Consider the following 12,535-nt stretch of genomic DNA (forward strand, 5'->3'; position numbering starts at 1 on the left):
GTCAACTTAGACAAGGACCCCAGACACATTTTTGCTGCTTCCACTTCCCAAACTCTCATCTGTGTTTGCATGACCGCAATTTGATGATTTTACACAAAGCTCATTGTGGTGAACCTTTACTGATACTGGTTTTTGCCTCAAACAAAAATATGACCTCAAACTTTGGTTATTTCCATTTTACTGATGATGAAATTAAGGCACAGCACCCAAAGGGGGACAATGAAACTAAGGTGAGATCTTCAGGCCCCTATGATTTTACCCCCAAATGATGTAGGTAAGATACTGCACTGTGCTTAGAGTGAAATAGGTCCGGACATGTCCTCACTCAAAATCGTCTGGCCTCTGTAGCCTATTTACCAATATGGTTCACTTTATCTGCCATTTCGTGGAGACTACCTGCCTTCACAAAAAATTTTCCTAGACACCAGAGGCATGTTACACTCACTCCTAACCTGGAGAATATTTTATTTTATTATTTGTTTATTTTGGGGGGTATAGGGTACTTTTATTGATGGTATACAACAAGGCAGGGCTTGTTGCCCCCCCCTTCCTCAGGGCCTTGGGAATGGAAACCGTGTGGAGGTCGGGAGATTCTTGTGTGGTGGAGGACCGAGGTGGGGCAAGGACTCCCCAGCAACTGAGGAACTCTCTCTTCCTCTCGTGCTCCTGCTGGGGCTGGGGGTCCGGGGACCTTACTCCTTGGAGGCCATGTGGACCATGAGGTCCACCACCCTGTTGCTGTAGTCAAATTCATTGTGGTACCAGGAAATGAGCTTGACAAAGTGGTCATTGAGGGCAATGCCAGCCCTAGAATTGAAGGTAGAAGAGTGAGTGTCACTCTTAAAGTCCCAGGAGACAACCTGGTCCTCAGAGTAGCCTAGAATGCCCTTGAAGGGGGGCCTCTGGTGCCTGCGTCACCACCTTCTTGATCTCATCATACTTGGCAGGTTTCTCCAGGCAGCAGGTCAGATCCACAACAGACACGTTGGGGATGGGGACATGGAAGGCCATGCCAGTGAGCTTCTTGTGCTCAGGGATGACCTTGCCCACGGCCTTGGCAGTGCCAGTAGAAGCAGAGATGATGTTCGGGGCAGCCCCTCCGCCATCACGCCACAGCTTCCCAGAGGGGCCGTCCGTGGCCTTCTGGGTGGCAGTGATGGTGTGGATGGTGGTCATGAGTCCCTCCACAATGCCAAAGTGGTCATGGATGACCTTGGCCAGGGTCTCAAGCAGTTGGTGGTTCAGGAGGCGTTGCTGACAATCTTGAGGGTGTGGTTATACTTCTTGTGGTTCATGCTCATCACAAACATGGGGGCATCAGCAGAAGGTGCAGAGATGATGACCCTCTTGGCGCCACCCTTCAAGTGAGCCCCAGCCTTCTCCATGGTAGTGAAGACCCCAGTGGACCCCACCACGTACACAGCACCAGCATCACCCCACTTGATGTTGGCAGGATCTCGCTCCTGGAAGATGGTGATGGCCTTTCCATTGATGACGGGCTTCTCTTTCTCCACCTTTACTGTGCTGTGGAACTTGCCATGGGTGGAATCATACTGGAACATGTAGACCATGTAGTAAAGGTCAACGAAGGGGTCGTTGATGGCGATGATGTCCACTTTGCAAGAATTAAAAGCAGCCCTGGTGACCAGGCGCCCAATGCGGTGGAGTCCATTCACTCCGACTTTCACCATCTTGTCTCAGGGATGCGGCTGGCACAGCACGGAAGTTGCGGTTATCTGCCGAATGGGCAGGAGCAGAGAGCTGGAGAATATTTTAAAATTGCAAGCTGGGCTCCAAACCAATTGAATCAGAATCTCTAGGGGTGGAGCCCATTTCTTTAACCTCTGCAGGGAATTAAAATGTACAGTCCAGATTAAGAAGCACTTCTGTAGAAAAGGCAGAGACAAAGCTTAGGTCCTAACAGATGCGGCAAACAGTAAGGTGCTCTGTTCAGTAATGGATGATCATCAGAAGCCATCAAGAAAAGGAAAATATCAAAATCTCTCTCTTGACTGAAGCATGTTAAGATAACACCAAACTAACAAAAATCCCTGGACTTATCTCATTCTTGAGCAGGTGAGGTCATCAACACATACTGAAGAGTAGGAGATCTTGTTCTGTCCTAAGAAAGTACAAATGACCAAAACCAGAGTTCTTGTCCTCTCTCTTATGACACTGCTATTTACAAGAAGCATTCATACATCAAGCACTTATAATTTCAGAAGTAGTAAATGATCTCTAAGAGTCAGAGCAAGACAGTAATGTAAACATGTAAAGGAAAGACAAAAGAAATTGCCGCATGACTTGTTCAGTCACTCAGTCCTATCCAACTCTTTGCAACCCCATGGACTCCTGCACACCAGGCTTCCCTGTTCTTCACAATCTCCTGGAGCTTGATCAAACTCATGTCCATTGCATCAGTGATGCCATCCAACCATCTTGTCGCCTGTCTTTCTCATGACCTTATGAGAGGTTAATGGATGTGCAGACAGACATCAATGTCTATCAATGGGGATTTTATACGACACTTACCATTAATGATGTCACATTAGGAAAATCAAGAAGCTGAGAATTCTTTTAAATGTTCTACCCTATAGTCTTCATATCTATTAATCTTAACATAAGTAAGATTATTGTTTAAATAATCTTGTTTAATATTGAACATTGTTTAAAATAATATTTAAAATATTACAGGATGCAAGACAATTTCTTTCTGTTTCTTCCTTTTTTTCCTCTTTTTTAAAAAATCCACCTTTTCACTTTTACCTTTACATTCCCTGGAAAACTAATAAAATTTCTATTAAGGCCCATGGATAGTCATTAACCAGGTGACATTTAAATTCACCTCTTAACTTCCCACTGAAATGGTGTTAGTCATATGATAGATATTTAGGTTGGTGCAAAAATAATTGCGGTATTGCATTGTTGAAATTTGCTGTTTGATATTGAGTTACATTCTTAAATAAATGTGGTTATATTATACATCATTTTAATGTGCATTTCTCATTTTATGTTTTTTTGCTAGTGACTTATTACTTGCTGTTTATTTTACTTTTATTTTAGATTAGGGAGATGATATTAGACAAAAAAGTCAAATTTGAGAGATTTTCTTACTTGAGTTCAAAATGGATCTTAAAGAAGCAGAGACAACTCACAATATCAATGATACATTTGGGTCAGGAACTGCTGACAAACATATACTACAGTGGTGGTTCAAGAAGTTTTCAAAGGAGACAAGAGCCTTGAAGATAAGGAGCATAGTGGCTGGCCATCAGAAGTTGACAATGACAAACTGAGAAGATTGTTGAAGCTGAAACTCTTACGAGAAGTTGCCAAAGAACTCAATGTTGGCACTTTGAGCACTTCTGTGGTTGTTGGCACTTCTGTGGTTGTTCAGCATTTGAAGCAAATTGGAAAGGTGAAAAAGCTTGATAAGTGGGTACCTTATGAGCTGACTGAAAATTTAAAAAATCGTTGTTTTGAAGTTTCATCTTCTCTTATTGTATGCAATGAGAATGAACCATTTCTCTATCAGATTATGACGTGCAATGAAAAGGGGATTTTATATGACAACCGGAGACAATCAGCTCTGTGGTTGGACTGAGAAGCTCCAAAGCACTTCCCAAAGCCAAACTTGCACCAAAAAACGGCCATGGTCACTGTTCGGTGGTCTGCTGCCCGTTTGATCCACTACAGCTTTCTGAATCCCAGCAAAACCATCACATCTGAGAAGTATGCTCAGCAAATTGATGAGATGCCCTGAAAACTGCAATGTCTGCAGCCAACACGGGTCAACAGAATGCACCCGATTCTTCCCATGACAACACCAGCCACATGTCACACAACCAACACTTCAAAAGGTGAATGAATTGGGCTACAACATTTTGCCTCACCCGGTGTATTCACCTGACCTCTCACCAACCAACTACCAATTCTTCAGCATCTTGACAACTTTTTGCAAGGAAAACACTTCCACAACCAACAGCATGCAGAAAAGGCTTTCCAAGAGTTCATCAAATCCTGAGGTATGGAATTTTATGCTACAGGAATAAACAAACTTATTTCTTATGGGCAAAAATGTGTTGATTGTAATGGTTCCTATTTTGTTTAATAAAGATGCGTTTGAGCCTAGTTACAATGATTTAAAATTCATGGTCTGAGACTGCAATTACTTTATCACCAACCTTAATAGTGTTAGTTGCTAATACCTCTTAGACACCAAAGGTTGAAGAATGCTACATCAAACACTTACAACCAGACCTTTCATCAACTTTTTCACCTTTGATCCCCAAACAAGTCAATATTGACAGTTATGCCCTCCCTAGTTTCCAAAGACAGATAACCAAATTAATGGTCCCTGGTCTTTTCTTCATTTTCAGAAAGTGAAGTTTTACCTATACCGAGAAATATAAGGGGGTGCTGGATGCACTAGTCAAAAAAATTTCATAAAACTGAAAAGCATAGAGAACTTAAGCCACACAGCTAAGCACCAATCCCCGCAACTGGCCTCCCAATGTTCTAATTATTTCCTCCATCTTTCTTAAAATGTTATGCATTTAAAATAGATGAAATAATGAGGAACAAGCATCCACTAAGGATGTCTTTATTCTATTGCAAAGTGGAACCTTATCTCTCATTGAATTATTTCCCCATGTGCCCAGTCAGAAGAGTAGAAATCTAAGTCCTCTTGGCTCAACCACTATATCTTGCTTGAAGTAACAGAGTAGAAATAAAAATATTTCTCTAGCCAGTTTCTGCTGCCCAATACAATATTACTTCTGATTACTGATGGGCTTTAAATCAAAGCGTATTCACCAGTGAAACTATAAATATAGCTGAGTATAAATTTTGCTTCTCTTTTATTCCCTCTATTTTCCATGGGGCGATTCCTCATCCTTTGCCTGAGACCTTTACTTTTTTCATCGAAGCTTACAGGCTAAATAAGCATGAACAGAATTTTAATAAATCATTCATACAAAACACTCTCTTTTTAATGAACAGGAAGTCACTGTGCAACTGAGAGGTTTTAATTATAAGAAATGAGACAATGGAAATAGGAAAATGCCTAGTAAAACTTCTAATAGTTGTGCTTTAAAAAAGTGCGAGTTATACCTCTATCCACAACATATATGACCCTAAATGTTGTCTATAAGATAAATGTCTTTCTTATATTGAAAATGTCATTGACATTTCAATTTCGAGACATTATGCTACACTTAATTTTAGTCCCACAATCTGTTAAAAAAATGCACTTCATATGTAGCAAACTACTAAAAGTCATTTTTAGAGGAATAAGAAACAGTAGAGTTCAAAATAAAGTATAAAATTTTAACTACAGTAGCTCAACATAATAACATAACTGAACTAAACTCTGAGCTCTATTTCAGTACTCCTTTACAAGACAGTCTGCAACTCTTCTAAATTCCTCAAAGACTTGTATCCTGCAACTCTGTGAAAGGTGTGAGATTGAGAAACTGAGTGATTTCATCTGAAAGATAAATAGGCAAACACAGAACATATGACAGAACATACCAAATTATTCACTTCTTCAAAGAGTGTGCACTAACCAGAACAGATGGTTGAGGTGACCCTAAACTTCAAAAAACCCTACAGTGCATTCATTAATCAGTTCTCTGATTCATAAATTTCATAGTAGCAAGTGCTGGAACATGGTGTCCTTATGCACAGGTATGCCAAATCTAATCAAACCAAATGGATGGCACTCTGTTCATTTTCCCAAACTGGAGTGATTTGCATTTCTAAATTGATGTCTGCATCTAGCAAACAGTCAGCCTCCTATTGTGTGAACACAGCTAATGGAGTTGGGGATCTACTTTAGGTTGAAAAGAGTCTAAGATTATCGTCCAAACAGAAGAAGAGATAATAAATGAAAAACAGATTCATTTGCTTCAACAAAAGGTCCATACTTGGAACCCTTTAAATTAGCATATAATCTCTACCCCCTTGGGCATATGGGAAGTTGGTTGGTCAGCGGAATCTTCTTCATCCTTTAAGCCCATGCTTGCCAGACCTTGCTTTCTAATACTTTTTTCCCTCTCTTATCTTTGATCCTCTCATTGCCTCCTTCCTAAATCTTGAACATGTCTGAGTCCTCCTCATCAATTGAAACACATAAATAAATTACCCACTTACATATATTTTTTCATATCTTTATTTCTTCTCCAAATTTCTCAAACAAATGGGTGTATTTACTATCACTTTCTCAAACTCCATTCAGTCATCAGCTCACTGTTGCCTGTTTTCTGGCCCCAACATACCCTTGGAATTGCCCTCATTAAAGTCAATAACAGCCTTCAAATTTCAAAATCCATTGGTTGTCCCTGAGCTCATGTTGGTACCGCTCTGCGGTATTGTCCACCGTTGGCCATTTTCTTCTTCACAAACTATTCTCCCTTCGCTTCTGTACTTTCCCATCTCTTAGATTCCTTCCTACCTTTGTGGTCATACCTCCTTTGTGACCTTCCTAAACTGGCTTTGATTCATGATAAATGCATCTGTTCATGTTACCAAAATCCTTTGGGGGTTGTCCACCTCATACAGAATAAAGTCTAGACTTCTTAGCATGGAATTCAAAGCTTTTCAGGGTCAGCCCCTACGCAGCCTGTAACAACCTGCAATGCTTCAGCTATATGAACCTCTTTGTGCATGCGGGCTCAGTCGCTTCAGTTGTGTTTGACTCTTTGTGACCCCACGGATTGTAGCGCACCAGGCTCCTCTGTCCATGGGGATTCTCCAGGCAAGACTACTGGAATGGGTTACCATGCCCTCCTCCAGGGCATCTTCCTGACCCAGAGGTAGAACCCATGCCCCCTGAGTCTCCTACACTGGCAGGCAGATGCTTTACCACTAGTACCACCTGGGAAACCCAGGTGAACCTCTTTATCATCTCCCAAATATGTCACGCTATTTCACACTTTTCTACCTTTGTAAAAAATGTCCTTTACTCCACCCCCATCCTCCACTGAGGAATTCCAACTCATGTTTTGAGACTCAGGAAAAAGGTAGGGAAGTCTGGAAAGGTTTCCCTGCCCTCAAATAGAGGCAGCACTCCCTCATGGATCCCTGGCATCTGTGACGAACTCTGCAGTTTGTTTCCTCACCTGTGAGGGCAATAAGTGCTTGTTCATCTCTTTGTATCCGGAGTTTGCACAGTGCCTAGCACCTAGTAGGTGCTACCACATGAGTAAGATGCAAGAGCCATCACACTTCTTTTATTTCTCTAAAGTGAATTTAATTCGCTTTGAGCTCTTTACTCCCTCCATAGGGAAATTTAATCTGTCATTATTAGATTCTTCCCAAGGTCAGGGGTAGGTCCTTACAGAGCATGTAAGGAGGGCCCTCCTGTCTACATTCATTACTATATCCAAGCTTATTTTCTAAGTCTACATGTAACTTCTGAGGCCTGTGGTTCTCAAGGCCACAGCCTGTAATATTTGGTTGTTTTTACTCTCTCTCCCCTCCTGCCCTTCAGCAGTCCTTGCAATGGGTGCTGTAGGAGAGCAGGATCCAGGCATTTACATTTCATGAACACACTCAGAAATCTTGTTCTCTCTTTCCTTTTTGGGGAATTCCTTGACCTCCAGTCTGGATGTGTATGCTCAGAAACCCAAAATTGCTCTCCCAAAGAAAGATATTTCCACTTAGCAGCCCTCCTCACTTAGCCTAAACTTCCTCATTCCTTCCCTGGGGATGGAGCCATAAAATCTCTGGGATCTTCTCTTCTATGGCACAGGGACACTGCCCCCATGGTTGAGTTAATTAAAGCTGCTGACTTGGATTGCTGACATGGGCATTTACTGCAGCTGCGTTAACCCACTTTCTCTCATGGTTGATTTTAATCTCTTTAAATTTTGCCCAGCCAGTGAGAAAACTGAAAGCATAATTGAGAGGGTGTGGGAGATAGAAGTTGCAGGTCACAACTGAGTGGTATCTCAATCCTCTGGGATGAAGCAAATTCATGCATAATCCTTTCAGGAAAACAAGTATTACTGGAGAGGAGAAAAGCTGCCAATGTAACTGTGTTCCAAGAATAAACAGTGTTTATTTTTCTTGATTTTTTCCCTCAGTGTTTGCTTTTCTCTCTTTGATCCCCTTGAAGCCCTCTGGAAATGCCTAGCCAGCAATTTTTCTCCCCTCTGAGGCTGGAGAGAAGGATCCACAAGCACTCTCTTGAGAGTCTTCAAGTGGAGACAAAAATAGGGGTCCCCAGCAATGCTGGAGTCATGAGGCCTGAGGAAGACTAGGAGTCAAACATATTAGTGACTTCACTACAGATGTGTCCCAGTGTTTCCAAAAGTGCTGTCGCGAGGCCCAGAAGCTGTTTAAAAGGGAGTAATAATGGAAAGGGTCTATGACCAAGTCCACTGAGAGTCATGGGAGTTTGAAAACAAAAAGAAAAAGCAGATCTCAAGTGGGTTAATGTTTAGCTTTAGTCCTAAGCACTAGTAAATGTATGCATGGAGATAAGCTGACTAGAGTATGCCCTCACCATAAGTTCATGGTTCAAATGCTCTACAAACCACAGTCCCTAGTTACATAGTTTTCCCCTATTTTTCCATACATCTTCATTTCAAGGGAGTTGTAGGCATGATGATACCAATGAAAGATAAAAACCTTGGCCTCAAACAGATTTACATTCTATTCTGGTTTTTCCACTTACCAGTTGTGAAATAAAATGAATTAAGTACTGATTTCCTTGTCAGAGGGGAATAAAAGTAGTCATTTTATAGAATGGCCATCAAGAATATATGAAATGATATGTATAAACATAGCATTGTGCTTGGCTCTGTGTTTAACAAATATCAAGACCCTTCCACCATTGCCTCCCCACAATGTGTGTTAGTCACTCAGTCATGTCCAACTCTCTGTGACCTCATGGACCTCTCTAGGCAAGAATACTGGAGTGGGTTGCCATGCCATTCTGCAGGGGGTCTTCCCAACCCAGGGATTGAACTCAGGTTTCTTGCACTGGCAGGTGGATTCTTTACCATCTAAGCCACCAGAGAAGGTCCCACAATACAGCACTCAAATTGGAAAATACTTACTAAGCACTGATCAACGCTGAAAGCCATGACATATAAATCCCATTCAATGAAAAGTAAGTGAAAGTTGCTCAATCATGTCTGACTCTTTGCAACTCCATGGGCTATACAGTCCATGGAATTCTCCAGGCCAGAACACTGGAATGGGTAGCCATTCCCTTCTCCAGAGGATCTTCCCAACCCAGGGATCGAACCCAGGTCTCCCACATTGTAAGTGGATTCTTTACCAGCTGAGCCACAAGGGAAGCCCATTCAATGAGACATATAAAATGAGTATTCAGATCTGGAAAGTATCAAGTAACAGGTAAATGTACACTCAGCATTCCCTATCCACAGGTTCTACGTCTGTGGATTCAACCAACCGCAGGTTGAAAATACTATAAAAAAATTCAGGAAGTTCAAAAAAACAAAACTTGAATTTGCTGCACATTCCAGCAACCATTTACTTAGCATTTTTATTGTATTAGGTATTATAAGTAATCTAAAGTCGGAGAAGGCAATGGCACCCCACTCCAGTACTCTTGCCTGGAAAATCCCATGGATGGAGGAGTCTGGTAGGCTGTGGTCCATGAGGTCTCTAAGAGTTGGACACGACTGAGTGACTTCACTTTCACTTTTCACTTTCATGCATTGGAGAAGAAATGGCAACAGCTCTTGCCTGGAGAATCCCAGGGTCGGGGGAGCCTGGTGGGCTGACATCTATGGGGTCGCACAGAGTCAGACACAACTGAAGTGACTTAGCAGTAGCAGAGATAAAGTACACAGGAGACTATGCAATGATCATATGCAAATACTATACCTTTTTATATAAGGGACATATATCTCAATATTTTGATATCTGTGAGGTGTCCTGAAACCAATCACTGGCAGATACCAATGAATGACTCTATTGTCATGAAACTTCACAGGAGACACTGATCAATGGCCAATCCTGACTGTCTAGAATGCCCCAGAAGGTAGTGGTATCTGAGGGCAAAATTTACAAAGAGGGATAGTTTTGCTCTAGACAGAGAGGTGAGAAAGAACCAGACATATTTTGGAAATGCTAATAGACTTATTTTGCTTCATACGATCTTCTTGAGTGATTTGGGAGATATCTGAAATGGAAATTGGGGAATGTGGTGGCTTAAAAGTGATGGCAAATTCTTTGTCAATTACCCTATCTAGAGGCAGATTTTCTACTCCTAATTTTGAGTCTGGACTGGTACTATGCCTGATTAACAAATAGAATGTAGCAGAAATAATGCCATGTCAGTTCTGGGCCTAACTTTTAAAAGAATAATAACTTTATCTTTCTGCTTCATGGATCACAGCATTGTCATGCAAAGGGACTTATGTAAATCAATGAAGCTATGAGCCATGCCATGCAAGGCCACCCAAAACAACAGGTCATAGTGGAGGGTTCTGACAAAATGTGGTCTACTGAAGGAGGGAATGGCAAACCACTCCGGTATTCTTTCCCTGAGAATCCCATGAACAGTATGAAAAGACAAAGAGATATGACACCAGAATATGAGCCCCTCAGGTTGGAAGGTGTCCAATATGCCACTGGGGAAGACTGGAGGGCAATTGCTAATAGCTCCACAAAGAATGAAGTGACTAGGCCAAAGTGGAAATGACACACAGTTGTGAACGTGTCTGGTGATAAAAGTGAAGTCTAATGCTAAAGAACAATATTGCACAGGAATCTAAATCTTAGGTCCATGAATCAGGGTAAATTGGACCTGGTCAAGCAGGAGATGGTAAGAATGAACATCAACATCTTAGGAATCAGTAAACTAAAATGGACGGGAATGGGAGAATTTAATTCAGGTGACCATTATATTTACTACAGCAAGAATCCCTTAGAAGAAATGGAATAGCTCTCATAGTCAACAAAAGAGTCTGAAATGCAGTACTTGGGTGCAATCTCAAAAACGACTGAATAGTATCGATTTGTTTCCAAGGCAAACCATTCGATACCACAGTAGTCCAAGTCTATGCTTCAACCACTGATGCTGAAGAAGCCAAAGTTGAACAGTTCTATGAAGACCTATAAGACCCTCCAGAACTAACCACAAAAAAAGATATCCTTTTCATCATAGGAGATTGGAATGCCAAAGTGGGAAGTCAAGATATACCTGGAGTAACAGGCAAGTTTGGCCTTGAGTACAAAATGAAGCAGGGCAAAGGCTAACAGAGTTTTGTCAAGAGAAGATGTTGGTTATAGCAAACACCACTTTCCACCCACACAAGAGATGATTCTACACGTGATCATCATCATATGGTAATACAGAAACCAGACTGATTACAGTCTTCGCAGACAGAGATGGAGAAGCTGTCTACAGTCAGCAAAAGTGAGACCTGGAGCTGACTATTGCTCACATCATCAGCTCCTTACTGCCAAATTCAGGCTTGAATTGAAGAAAGTAGGGAAGACCACTAGGCCATTCAGATCTGCCCTAAATCAAATCCCTTATGACAAACAGATTCAAGGAATTAGATCTGGTAGACAGAGAGCCTGAAGAACTGTAGACAAAGGTTCTAACATTGCACAGGAGTCAGAGACTAAAACCATCCCAAAGAAAAAGAAATGCAAGAAGGTAAAGTGGTTGTCTGAGGAGGATTTACAAATAGCTGGGGAAAGAAGAGAAGTAAAAAGCAAGGGAGAAAGTGAAAGATATACCCAACTGAATGCAGAGATCCAGAGAATAGCAAGGAGAAATAAGAAGGCCTTCTTCAATGAACAATGCAAAGAAGTAGAGGAAAACAATAGAATGGGAAAGACAGAGATCTCTCTTCAGGAAAATTAGAGTTATCAAGGTAACATTTCATGCAATAATGGACACAATAAAGGATAGAAATGGTAAGGCTCTAACAGAAGCAGAAGAGATTAAGAAGAGGTTGCAAAAATACATAGAAGAACTATACAAAAAAGGTCTTAATGACCCAGATAACCATGATGGTGTGCTCACTCATTTAGTGAGTGGAGTGTGAAATCAAGTAGGCATTAAGAAGCATAACTAAAACAAAGCTAGTGGAGGTGATGGAATTCCAGGTGAGCTATTTCAACTCCTAAACGATGATGTTGTTAAAGTACTATACTCAATATACCAACAAATTTGAAAAACTCAGCAGCAGTCGCAGAATTGGAAAATGTCAGTTTTCATTCCAATCCCAAATATGGGCAGTGCCAAAGAATTTTCAAACTATTGTACACTTGTGTTCATTTCTCATGCTAGTAAGGTTATGCTCAAAATTCTTCAAGCCAGACTTCAACAGTATGTGAATCCAGAATTTCCAGATGTACAAGATGGATTTTGAAAAGGTAGAGGAACCGGAGATCAAATTGCCAACATCTTTGGCTCATAGAGAAAGCAAGGGAATTCAAGAAAAATGTCTATGTCTGCTTCATTGACTACGTGAAAGCCTTTAACTCTATGAATCACAGCAAAGTGTGGAAAATTCTTCAAGAGATGAGAATACCAGACCAC

General features: G+C 41.3%; 1 pseudogene; it reads right to left on the minus strand.

Moving 5' to 3' along the window:
* Positions 1–692: 692 nt before the first annotated feature.
* Positions 693–1,691, minus strand: LOC129558023 (glyceraldehyde-3-phosphate dehydrogenase pseudogene; annotated as a pseudogene).
* Between the last annotated feature and the right edge of the window lie 10,844 nt (positions 1,692–12,535).

The sequence above is a fragment of the Moschus berezovskii genome, chromosome 11 (genome assembly GCF_049115385.1).
Source record: "Moschus berezovskii isolate FMDL1 chromosome 11, NW_MosBer_1.0, whole genome shotgun sequence".
Classification (NCBI taxonomy): domain Eukaryota; kingdom Metazoa; phylum Chordata; class Mammalia; order Artiodactyla; family Moschidae; genus Moschus; species Moschus berezovskii.